Raw genomic sequence first — 12120 nt, 5'->3', positions numbered from 1 at the left:
AGCGTTGATTTGAGAGCTTTTTAGAGGAAGTGGTAACTTTCCGACGTCAGATATAGGTTTCTTGATTCAGTTTGATTCCCATTTTACATCTCAGTTTGATTTGATTCTTATGTTCCGATTCCAATTCATTTGAGTACATTTCAGTTAAAATGTCAATTTGACTCACATATGTAAGAAATTCTCTGTTAATGCTGAGAATCCTGTACATTATACAGGGTTTTGGACTTGTTCTGTTTTTTATATTTTTTGTTTAGCTTTATTATTATTATTTTTCAGTTTTAGTAATATAAGACTTCAACTTTTATTTTGTTTATCTGGCAAGGCAATCTTTCTCATTCTAAATCTTTAGTTTTTCCATCTAATATATTTTAATAGGGGTCCTCAAACAGTCTTAAATTGTAAATTTATTTAAATCTTAAATAAAATTTAAGGCCGTAGAGTCTCAAGTCTTAAATATTTTATTTTATATGAAATAAGAAGAAAAGTCTTACCGTAATAGAGATGTTAAATTTTGGAGACAGAAAAACAGGAATTGCAACTTGGCTTAATGTGTTTGATTTTTGAATAATTAAATAAATGGAGCGCCGCCTGTTACATACTAAATACATGCCGCTGCGCATTCTACTGGTTCACGCCAATTACAGCCAACCCAGAGTATGTTCACAGTTAACAAGACACAAGACATTCTCAACAGAGCAATGAATCGAAAAGAAAAAGCGCATCATACTTCTTTCTTCTACCACGCCCATTAATCTATCATGATCACTGGAGCCTCATCAATAGTGCACGCATGCGCTGAACAACTTTGAAGTAACTAACCCTGAGTAGGTTATGTTCAAAGTGTAATCTGCTATGGCTACTTGCATACCCTGAAAGTTACCTCTGTTTTTTTAAATGAAAGTTGAGGTTATCCGCTTGCATACCCGGGTATGTCTCATAACCTGCTTTCTGGAATACACAGCAACCGGTGGATCGAAAATAAGCAAATATAATATAATAATTTATAATTTGGACATCATTTTCTTAAAAAATGGTCTAAAGGCTGGAATGTGAGGTTTATCATTTTATAAAACTTTCTTTGTCAACCTGTTTTTGAACTGTAAATTTGTTTAAATCGTTGTTTATAGAGTCATTTTATGGGTATGTTACCATAAACATTGTCCTACCCCTCTCATACGGCATTGATTTAATCTGTGCAGGTCTTTAAAAAGGTCTTAAAAAGTCTTAAATTTTATATAAAAAAACACTGTAGATACCCTGTTTTATTTTCAGCTTTATTTCAATAAACGAAAACGATTTGTATTAGTTTAACAATAGCAACACTGTTTTTGATTCACTTAAAAGTTCTTTGTTCAAACTGCAAAATCACATTCTTGTGTACTTGCGACATACTTGTTTTTCATATTTAGTACTTTAATAAAAAACATCAGTGCCTTAATGCTTTTTTTTTTTTAATGATGCTATTCAAGTTTGATTTTTCAGTATATAGACAAGAAAGAACACAAACCTCCTGACTCCCACATAAGCACCATGTCTGGCCACAGGCCACTGTTCCAACTACTGACTTTTAGATATTTTATTCCTGCGTAGTTCAGTATTAACATTCACTAATACTTTACTCGCTAAAAACACTCATCTTGTAAGCATGAGAAGTGTCTGGGTGAGACAGCAATGTGAGTTCTAATGTACATAGCCGTTCCAGGAGCTGTGTCACTGTGTGACCTTCTTTTTCTGCGAACCACTTCAGCTGTTCTCCTGATTTCAGCTGTCAAATCAGCCAGCGCAGTGAGGTCTGATATCAGCACTGATGACTTCATCGCCCCTTTTCCATGTGTCTGTTAAGTGATGAGTAACCTCCTTTTGTTCTTTACTTCCTCCTCCTCCTCCTTTATCAGCCAGCACAGTACCATTTTTAGACCATGTTTACCCGCATATTAGTATAAGACTGTAGTGAAGGTGCTAAAAGGACGTCAATACCACTGATGCTAGTGGTGGTTCGGTCATGACCGACTTGTCTCTGCATTGGTGTCTTATTCTTGTCTTTAAAGACTGACTATAACAGCAAATAGTATTACAATGTGGGCTTGAGCTTGTTGTAGTCCCTAGCAAATTCCTGATTCAGTTATATTTAATGTTTACACAGTTTTACCATTTATCTCGTTCTCAACAACCAACCAATACTATATTATTTTTGTAGGCTTATATTGACTTAGTATTTATTAAAACCTCATATTATGCAACTCTCATTGACTTGTTTTGCCTTTTCAAGTACCTTTTACATGTAAATCCATGTTGATTTGTGATCCGTACAGACCAGGCCACACGGTTTGGCACGCATGTGATTCGCAGATAACTTCTAAGTTTAACCATCATAGAGGGAACGTTTATCATTTGGACGTGTTTTGTCTTGCCAATTTAAACTTTTAAAATGCAAAAGAAGAGGCGAAAATCGTGACTCGTGCGCTGTTATATGTGTTATCTCACACAACCGAAGTGCACGGAGAGAGGGAGAGAGGGAGAGAGGGAGGGGGGCACGTTTTAGACAGCGCTCGAACACCGAATTGATTCCTCTTTCGCGTTTACACATACACACAAAATTACAGTAGTCAACATTTGAAGTGGATCAAAACCTTTCATCAAAGGTTCACAAAAAAAATTCACCTACATGAATTTTGAACAATACCCGTTCTTCTCTTAGGACAACTTTGATGATTTTTTTGATCCACTTCAAATGTTGACTACTGCATGTCAAGATACCCGTCTCGGCAAGTATTCTCTCGGTTATGTCATAAGTGAACAGTTGAGAAAGAAACTGAATGTGTCTCAGTATCTTCGGTCCGTGCATTCAGTCTTAAAGTGACAGCATATATGCGCAAAAATGCGAAATTACCCCCAAAAGATGTTTAAAGTCATCATTGTGTTAAACGAGAACAGCATCAAATAGTCATTACAAAAAAGTTGTTTTAGAAATAAATATTTTATTTGATTCAACACTGAATTTATTACACACAGATTTTTAGGCTGCAGCAGCCATGATTTTTGTTTTTCTACAGAAGCTGCATCTGAATTGGTATTATTTAGATATATTTACAGACCAAAAAGGTTTGGTTACTAACATTCTTCAAAATATCTTCAAACAGGTTTTAAACAACACTAGGGTGAGTAAATGTAAATAAACCAAATTAATTTTTTTTGGCAAGTACTTATATTACTAAATAAGAAACTAAAACTGCCAGCAGGTGGGTGGTAAATGTCTAAATGAGTAAATAATTTATACAGGAATGCAGTACGTACTTATGGACTTAATTATTCAAAACTTTGATGTCAAACACCAACTTCAATTTGAACATACCTAATGGCTCTCTTTATGAATGGGCCATTGAATCATTGGTTCAACTGATTGATTGGTTCGCTCAAAACGCAAATTCATTCAGGTACGAAACACCGCTGTGTTTTTCTCGGAGACACAACAGTTCTGGCTTTATAGGTAATATTTTCATTGGAAAGAATTATCAAAAACAGACAATATTATGTATAAAATAAATCACAATATTACCAGTTGTATAAAATCAGTATTAGATTACACTCTTGCTATACGGAAATAAAAACAACGCTTTTGTGATATTGCTCAACTATGGCATATCATTTAGGCCTATATATGAGACAAAGACTCATGTGTGTTGCTGGATGGCTGGATCTAACCTCACAGATGTATTAGGCTTAGTGTAATACGTGAATGAGCTGCTTTTGGGCTATTGTCTCATAGTGCCATAATGACCGTACAAATAGCTTAAAGAGCTCGGGTGCTACCCAGCCATGTGACATGTCATGGCGTAAAGCTTTTGCGCAAATCACCTCATTTTAATGCCTTTGGAAGTGCAGCATTAGGATCACAGAGAGCAGAGAGATAAACGTGTGAAAGATTATTCTGCTGAAGTGGGGTTGTTGCCCTAAACGCTCACTGGATGTCATCATGTGACTTCTTGCTTCCTGTTAACAGGCATCTTTCCCTGTAAACATTTCTCAGGAATAAAGACCCTCATAGCACTCTACGGATTTGGATGAAATCTGCTTTTTCACTTGCTTTTTATGCTATTGTTATGGTTTGCAGGCAGGTCTGATCTTATTAGAAGTGCGTGAGCGTGTCATGTGATAGATAGCATGGTGTTGCTGTTGTCCTACTTATGTGTGTCCTGAAATCTTTTCTAGGCGTTTTGTATCTCACAAACACCAAACCGATCATCAATGCTGCTAAACAAACCCAGGTTTAACATGCATCCATCTCCTTGGCAACGTATTCATTTAGCATTGGCGTCCATCCATTTTCACAGCTGGATATTTGCTGTGTCCATTCAGCTGAAGTGTCACACTCGACGGATGTACTGCGCCACTTGAGATGCTACTAAGCAACCTGCTGATTTGATTGTTTAGCTCGGCCCGTGATGTTTGAGTATCTTACGCCCCTTTGTGCAAATATGATTCATTCATTATCCAGAATGTCAACCACAATGGTAATTTTAAGATAAACTTAGCCTGACCATCACTCTTCTCTCTCGCCACGATTTGTTTGATCTGAACAGTTCTTCATGGTAGAAGTTTGCCAATGAGAAAGATTCAATGTCTGTGTAAAACTGTAAGGTTTTGTTTTGCAGACAGTGATTCACCCCTACTGAATAGTAAACTCATCCAAAGGGCCGCAGAGTGTGCAGCGACCTCTGCCAGAGTTGGATTTCATGTCCTTTTTATTGCTTTTGGGAAACACTTTTGGCTGTAAAATGTTTACGGTCATCCATTGCTCTGGCTGTAGATCAGGGATCCACTTCTCCTTTCTACTAACCCTTCAGCATAAAACAACATCTCTCACAGCATCTTACTTCAATTAAACCACTATTGAACTTCTATTGAACTGTCAGACTGCAAGAAACGGACCTCATGTCTCCCATGTCCCTCCTAAATACCACCAATGGAGTTTTCTTAAGACATTTAATAACAATTGAGTCATATATATATATTATATTAAAATCCACTATTTTATTGCTTTTTAACGTATGTATCATAAAACAGTAAACTGTTTACCCAGTCAAATAATAATAATGCTTTTCCCATCTATCTCTGTGCATCTGTCCCTTCATGAAGACCCTACCTCTTTGGGGCTGGATGTTTTTCCATTAAAACTCCATGGTGAGTTTTTCCAATTCACTCCCAGCATGCTTTGTCCGCGCTTCAGAAAGCGACTGCGTTCATTCCATCTTTAGTTTGTTACCAAGATTTTTTTTCCCCTGTTTTTTATTTCTTCAGTTTATTCTAGCAGGCTGTGGGAAGAACCGAGAGATGTGTTTTTTATTGTACTTATTTGTTCCGTTTCTGTGTGTGGATTTGCTGTTTGGCTTTTGTGTATTTTTTTTATTTGCTAACCTAATTCTTTTTAATTGAAAATGTTGCTTGTTGAATAGTACTGTATGGAAAGGCCACTGTGAGAGGAATTTTGTTGGTCATAAGTATATCTAAGACACCAGCTTGGCATGGTTAGTCAAGTTAGTCAGTGTCATTGAATTCATGGGAAAGAGAAAAGAGATTTTGTTCTAGAGTTCATTGCAAAATGTTGTGTTTTGCTGCATTAGACAGTATCAGAGCTCTGTTTGTCAGTCCGTCCTGCGGTTTAAACGAACCTTCTCTTCAAAGTGATCCTTCCTTTCCTGCTTCATTTTTTCCAAACAGACGGCAGAGGTTGTTTATTCAAAAATGCTTTTGTGTTCACATTCATATTGCTTTCGTTATGATTTTATTGGCTGGTGACATTTGGAATAAGGGTGAAAAAATGATCGGTGCTCCGCAGTCCACACACAGCTCTCGCCGATGGTTGTGTAAGATGTGTGCAATGCAGTTGCAGCCATTCATCTTCTTCACCCTTTAATTTGATGTGACAATTTTATTTGGACAATGTATAATCATTGGCTTGAGTTTATATGGATAAAAACACAGAGATATTTTATTAGATGCAAACTCAAAAAGTTACTTTACTATCAAAAGGGGGATTATTATGAAAGCAATGCATAATTTTGTAAAAAAATAAATAAATAAGTGTTTGCAGGTATGGATATATATATACAAACTGTATAAATATATACACACACATACTGTATATGTGACCCTGGATCACAAAACCAGTCACAAGTCGCACGGGTATATTTGTGGCAATAGCCAACAATACATTGTATGGGTCAAAATTATCGATTTTTCTTTTATGCCAAAAATCATTAGGGTATTAAGTAAAAATAATGTTCCATGGAGATATTTTGTCAATTCCCTACCGTAAATATATAAAACATTTATTTTTGTGAGTGAATGCAGCACAATCGCGAACATAAATGGACAACCTTAAAGGTGATTTTCTCAATGTTTAGATTTTTTGGCATCCTCAGATTCCAGATTTTCAATAGGTGTATCTTGGCCAAATATTGTCAAACAAACCATACATCAGTGGGAAGCTTATTTATTCAGCTTTCAGATGATGTATAGATCTCAATTTTGAAAAATTGACCCTTGTGACTGGTTTTGTTGTCTAGGGTCACATGTGTATACACATAAATTGTATAAATATATACACACACATACTGTATATGTGTGTATGTATATATATATACAGTATACATATACTGTATGTATATCTGCATTTGCAGAGTTTCTGTCTTTTTAGTTGCAGCTTCAAAGATTGAATCTCAGCAAAGCGGTCTGCCCTTCATCCCTCACACCCTAAAAAAATTAAATCACATGTGCTGCTGTCATTCCTCTGGCTTAGGTTTCAGCTTTTGTTGTGGTGTCCTCACATACATTTTAATTATTAGATCTTTTTCCTGCACTGCTCTACTGTGATCTCTGAGGACGTATGTGTTTCAAAGCATCATCATTAACATGATAAATCGTAATATTCCCCATAGCTTCCTCTTGACTGGGCTAGGCACATTAATGTGTGACACAACTGGAGCTCCACATTTCATCGGAAACATATGATTGATTTTAGATGTAGTACTAAATGGTAATTAGTTTTTCCTTTTAGAGAAGTGAAATGTGCTTAATATCACGTGGATGTATTAGACTCTAATAATTAGAGGAATCATCTAGTATTCCAAAACAGAACACTCCCACGCAGAAAAAAAAGATGGAAAATATCAGCTCAAATACAAATTGGCAGAACATAAGATTTCATTATAAACAGCTCAGGAGACATATGGATTAAAGTAAATGAAAAGTAATCAAATCTAGAGTAAGTCTGATAAAGAGTAAAAAATAATGCTACAGAGCGCTGTGACTGTTCACCTTTTTAGCTACCTTGGTTCTGGAACTATTTTTCATTCCCAAAAAATACTGATAGAAATAGAATCTGCAATATAAAAAAAGAAGAAGAATGGTACGATATGAGACTGTTCAGGAAACGTTTTAATTGATGTAGGTTATGGAAGCTTTAACATGTTATTTTTCTGCTTTATTTTTTTGAAACTCACAGAAGTGTCCTGTACACCATAGAGCCAAGAACGAAGTACAACTAACGCAAACCTCAAAACCTGCCAGCTTGTAAATACCATAGACAGCTGCGCTCACACCTGGGGAACTCATATTTTCCAGCATCTCTCTAAGGAAAAGGGAAATCATGCCGAATCAGGCACCTTCCTCAACGATATCCCAATGAGCTGGAACGTTGGAAATGGAGGGGAAAAATTTCTGTTTCTCTTTTAGCGTTTGATGCCGGCCTCCCAAATGGCTGCCACGGTGTGTGTGGACTGTGGCTGTGTGCCTGAGCCATGTCCGAGGAAAAGCTGCTGTGAGATAATAAATGTGACGTTGAGAGATATGTCTGCATTCTGCACTATCCTTTCATGAGCTTTGTAACACAGGCCCCGCTGCCTGACGTACACCGACCATATGGTCAGCTTGTCACGGCAAGTCCCCCGATACGTTAAAATGAGGTCCGTGCTTCTTACCGTTTAAAGCGCGCCGTCGCATTTGTTTGAAAACAAATGGGGGCCGCCTTCCCCCTGATGGCGCCTCGTCTGTGGCCGGGACTGTAATGTGGCCAGGCTTTGATGGTGGACATCACAGATTGAATTATGCCCTTGAGGAAAAGCTATTAGCTCACGTCAAGAGTCCTCATATGTTAAATTAAAAGTGGAAATGACATGCAAGGAGTCTTTTCAGTGAATTAGTTAGAGAGAGAGGGGGAAAAAACACTCTAGAAGCAGCAGGGGAAATGCCAATAGGGGGAAGACGAAATTGGCTTCTGTTTAGTAGCGTCTGTCTTCCCTTCTCCTCCATCTCACTAAATATGTTTAAGTTTCATAATTTATTGATTTTCAGATACATTTTTGTGTAAGCTGCTCCCCATGCCAATATTTATTTAGAATAATCCGTTCGCTCAAATGGCCCGCTGAATCACTACAGCTTGAGTCACGCTAGCCACTTTAAGAGGAAAAAAGTGATTTCATATACAGACAAACCAACTCCAGCGGTCGTTTCAAGGAAATTCAGACGCAATGCAAGTGTGAAGTGCTCTCAAATAAGAACATGTTGACCAAATCATCTTCTGACCAAAGCCTCTTCAAAAGACCTCTTACCATAGTTGGCCATAGTTAGTGCACCGCTAGCAGATGAGCGCTCAAAGCTATGCCCGGCTTTTAGCTCAGACTGGTTCTTTGCAGTGTTTTTGGTCTCATCATCATTACTGGCATGACATTATACAGTATACCTTTTAAAGAATATTTCCAGATTTATTATGCAAAGCACTCAGAAACGGATACAATTTCCTCTCAGATTTGTGGCAGACGGCGTCAGCCTGTGATCTCAGAGGAATAAATGTTTAGTCACACACCGAAGTCGGTTTGGTGTTGTTATTAAAAACATCTGTGCTCCCATCCTTTACAGTTTTCCTTTCGAGAAACTGCGTCCTGAAAATGCCAGATCTTTACCTGCAATCCTCGACTGGAAAACTGCTTAGCTCGTTCACTTTTCCTCGTTGCCTTGAACTCAGCAGTGGGGCAGGAAGGATTTAAATGCTTCTTTGAGCTACACTCAATGTTTTTTCTCTACGGTCAGTGATGGTCAGGGCAAAGGAAGTGGCGTTTCTAAAGATTTGAGGTTTTCAAAATGTCTGGTGTCTTCTCTCCTTTTTTATCCCTCTTGGGATTCCTGGTTTTATTAGAGGAGGGGAAAACGGAAATGTGCACTTCACTGTACTTGGCTGAGCGTGTTTGTTTAGTCCTGTGTCCCCTGTTCTACACTGACAGATAGCGAGACGCTCTTGCCTGCTTTCGGCAAAGGAGATATACTAACAAACCTCTCGTATCTCCCCATCAGCAGCACGCACTGCTCAGCTTTTTAGTTATTCGGTTCACCTCCGTCCAACACCAATAAACATGTGCCAATATCTCTCCCTGCTTTTCTTTACTTTGTCTTTTTTGTCTTTAGTCCTTCCCGACCAGCAATCCTCGCCTGGTGTCGGCTAAACAAAGATGTCAACATCACTCCTCGTCCTGAGAGTAATTTACGACTTGATGACAGTTTTAAGGGAAGTGACAGAGTGAGAGTGCAGCTCAGCAACAGGTCACTCAACACCTATTAGTGTAATGCAAGGCTGGAGGAGTCCCGGTTCAAACACTGGACAATTCATCCACATTAACTCCCAGTCCAGACTCCACGGTCTACAACAATTTCATTACAATCGGCAGTTTTGTTTTGCAGTTATCTGATCTTTTAGTGCATAATGACTAGGGCTGTCATTCGATTACAGATGGGATTTGAATTAATTGCATAATATGCTGATGAATTAATCATATGTATCAAGGGTTTTCAAACTGAAAGGCAGTGTCTGGGGCCTGCAAAACATTTCAGCGTTTAAAAATTAACTTTGCATAGCATTATACGAACAAATTTGAATTGAAAATGTTTATCTTCTGCGTTATACATCTGACATTTTAGATGTGTTCCAAATAATATTTTAATTGTTTGATTTGGCTTTAGTACAATAGAATTATAAAAAAATATACTCAACTAGGGATGGCCCGATACCACTTTTTCCAGGCCGAGTCCGATACCGATACTTTAATTTTTGGTACTCGCCGATACCGATACCGTAACCGATACCTGTATTTTTATTTTCAATTAATTTAATTCATGCATTTGTCATTTTTAAATGTATTGGTAGAGAAACCAAAAGAATGTCAAATCATATTTGTTTATTAAATGTAAACTTAATTTGTTCATCAAATATATTTAATGCACTGCATATTCATTACTGTATAAATTAAATATAGATGGATCTTTTTGTGAAGTTACAAAAAAAGGTAGCCTATTTAGTCAAGAGTAAATTCTTTGTCTGGTTAACATTAAAACACAGCAGCAGATTAATTCAACTGCTGCCCCTTTAAGACCGAACGCACTTGAAACCCATTTGAATTATACTGTCTACGTTCACTTGACATATAATATACTTTGTTTACTAGGATACTCGCCAAGACGGGCGTTTTTACATAGTTTTGTGTGAATTCATCCGTACAAGCGCAATAGTGAAATAATTCCACTCAGTGTTCGCGCGCTGTCTGAGGCGATGGTTTTCGGGGCGCGCGCTTTGGATGTTTGAAGTTCATGTAACTTCTTGACCTGCAAATGTCCTGTAATAATGTCGTTAAACATAAATAAGGTAACAGTTCATGTTTTACTTACATATACGATTTAGTTTTAATCCAAATATACGTGCCGAGTGAACGATCAGCAATCCAGAGCATTCAACAGAAGTGCACGCGCTCTCTCTCTCTCTCTCTCTCTCTCTCTCTCTCTCTCTCTCTCTCTCTCTCTGGTCAGTTAAGTTTTACTTTCTTTGCCATTGATATCCGACTGAACTACAAACTTTCCACTGACGTCTGATGCGCTCGACCAGCTCGCGCTTCGGTGCCGCGGCGCGCTCATTTCCACTGCGCGTTTTTCTCTTATCGGCTCACGCACCACAGCTATATAGGCGTTACTATATTTTGTTTAATATTTCACTAATATGATACATTTACTTCATAGACAGCCTTCTTTTTTATCCCCATTATACTTTCTGTTGTCAGTGCTTCTTTGTCTGGACACAAACACTGTACACACGCTGCCTGGTATCGGTTGTTGGTATCGGGGCGTTTTTACGAGTACGAGTACATGAGCTCAGTATCGGGCCGATACCCGATACTGGTATCGGTATCGGGCCATCCCTATACTCAACCATTTGGGGTCGGTTTTAATGTTTTTGAAAAACATGTTTTTTTTTTGTGCTCACCAAGGCTGAATTAATCTGATCAAAAACAGAAGTATTTTGAAATATTATAAAAATTTTAAATAACTGTTTTATATTTGCATATGTTTTAAAATGTAATTTATTCCTGTGACTGTAAAGCATCATTACTCCAGTCTTCAGTGTCACATGATCCTTCAGAAATCATTCTAATATTCTGATTTGCTGCTTAAGAAACATTTCTTCTTATTATTATTATTACTATATTGAAAGCAGTTGTGCTGCTTAATATTTTTGTGAAAACTCTGGTGTATTTTTAGGATTTCAGGATTCTTTGATTAATAGAAATGTCTAGCATTTATTTGAGAAATAAATATTTTGTGGCATTGTAAATGTTTTCATTTTTTGAAATAAAAGTATAAATAAATAAAAAAACATCTTATTGACCCCAAACAATACTGTAAAACGATATTACAGCTGATTATTTAATTAAATTATAAATCATTCATTTTTATTTTTGTTTTTTACAAATTTTCTCACTAAATATAAATGGATATTTGTACATGTAAATATATAGCTGCCTTTATATTTCCTGTTAATCACGGGGCTCAAATATTTAAGAGTCCTTGGCATCTAAAAAAATTAAAAATTAAAAAGTCCCAGAGTAAAGATAATTTAGACATTTATAATATTTTGTAAATATTGAATAGATGTTACAAAGGTTTGCTTAGTTTAGAAAGAAATCACTGTTTTTATTTATTTATCGTTTTGCGCATTGAGTACTGCGTTTTTTTAGAATGTCGTGTCAAGTACTTCATCCAATCAAATGTGTATGTGTGCATGGCTGATGGTACTGTATCCGG

At 37.1% G+C, this 12120-nt stretch overlaps 1 protein-coding gene across 3 annotated transcripts in view; it reads left to right on the top strand.

Annotated features, from left to right (window-relative positions):
- The window catches only part of bcas3 (BCAS3 microtubule associated cell migration factor), a 224822-nt gene that overhangs the window by 68606 nt on the left and 144096 nt on the right, over window positions 1–12120 (top strand). The gene's annotated exons all lie outside the window — the stretch shown is intronic.

Source organism: Phoxinus phoxinus (genome assembly GCF_949152265.1).
Source record: "Phoxinus phoxinus genome assembly, chromosome: 4".
Taxonomy (NCBI): domain Eukaryota; kingdom Metazoa; phylum Chordata; class Actinopteri; order Cypriniformes; family Leuciscidae; genus Phoxinus; species Phoxinus phoxinus.
This window is presented reverse-complemented; position numbering and strand designations above follow the sequence as displayed.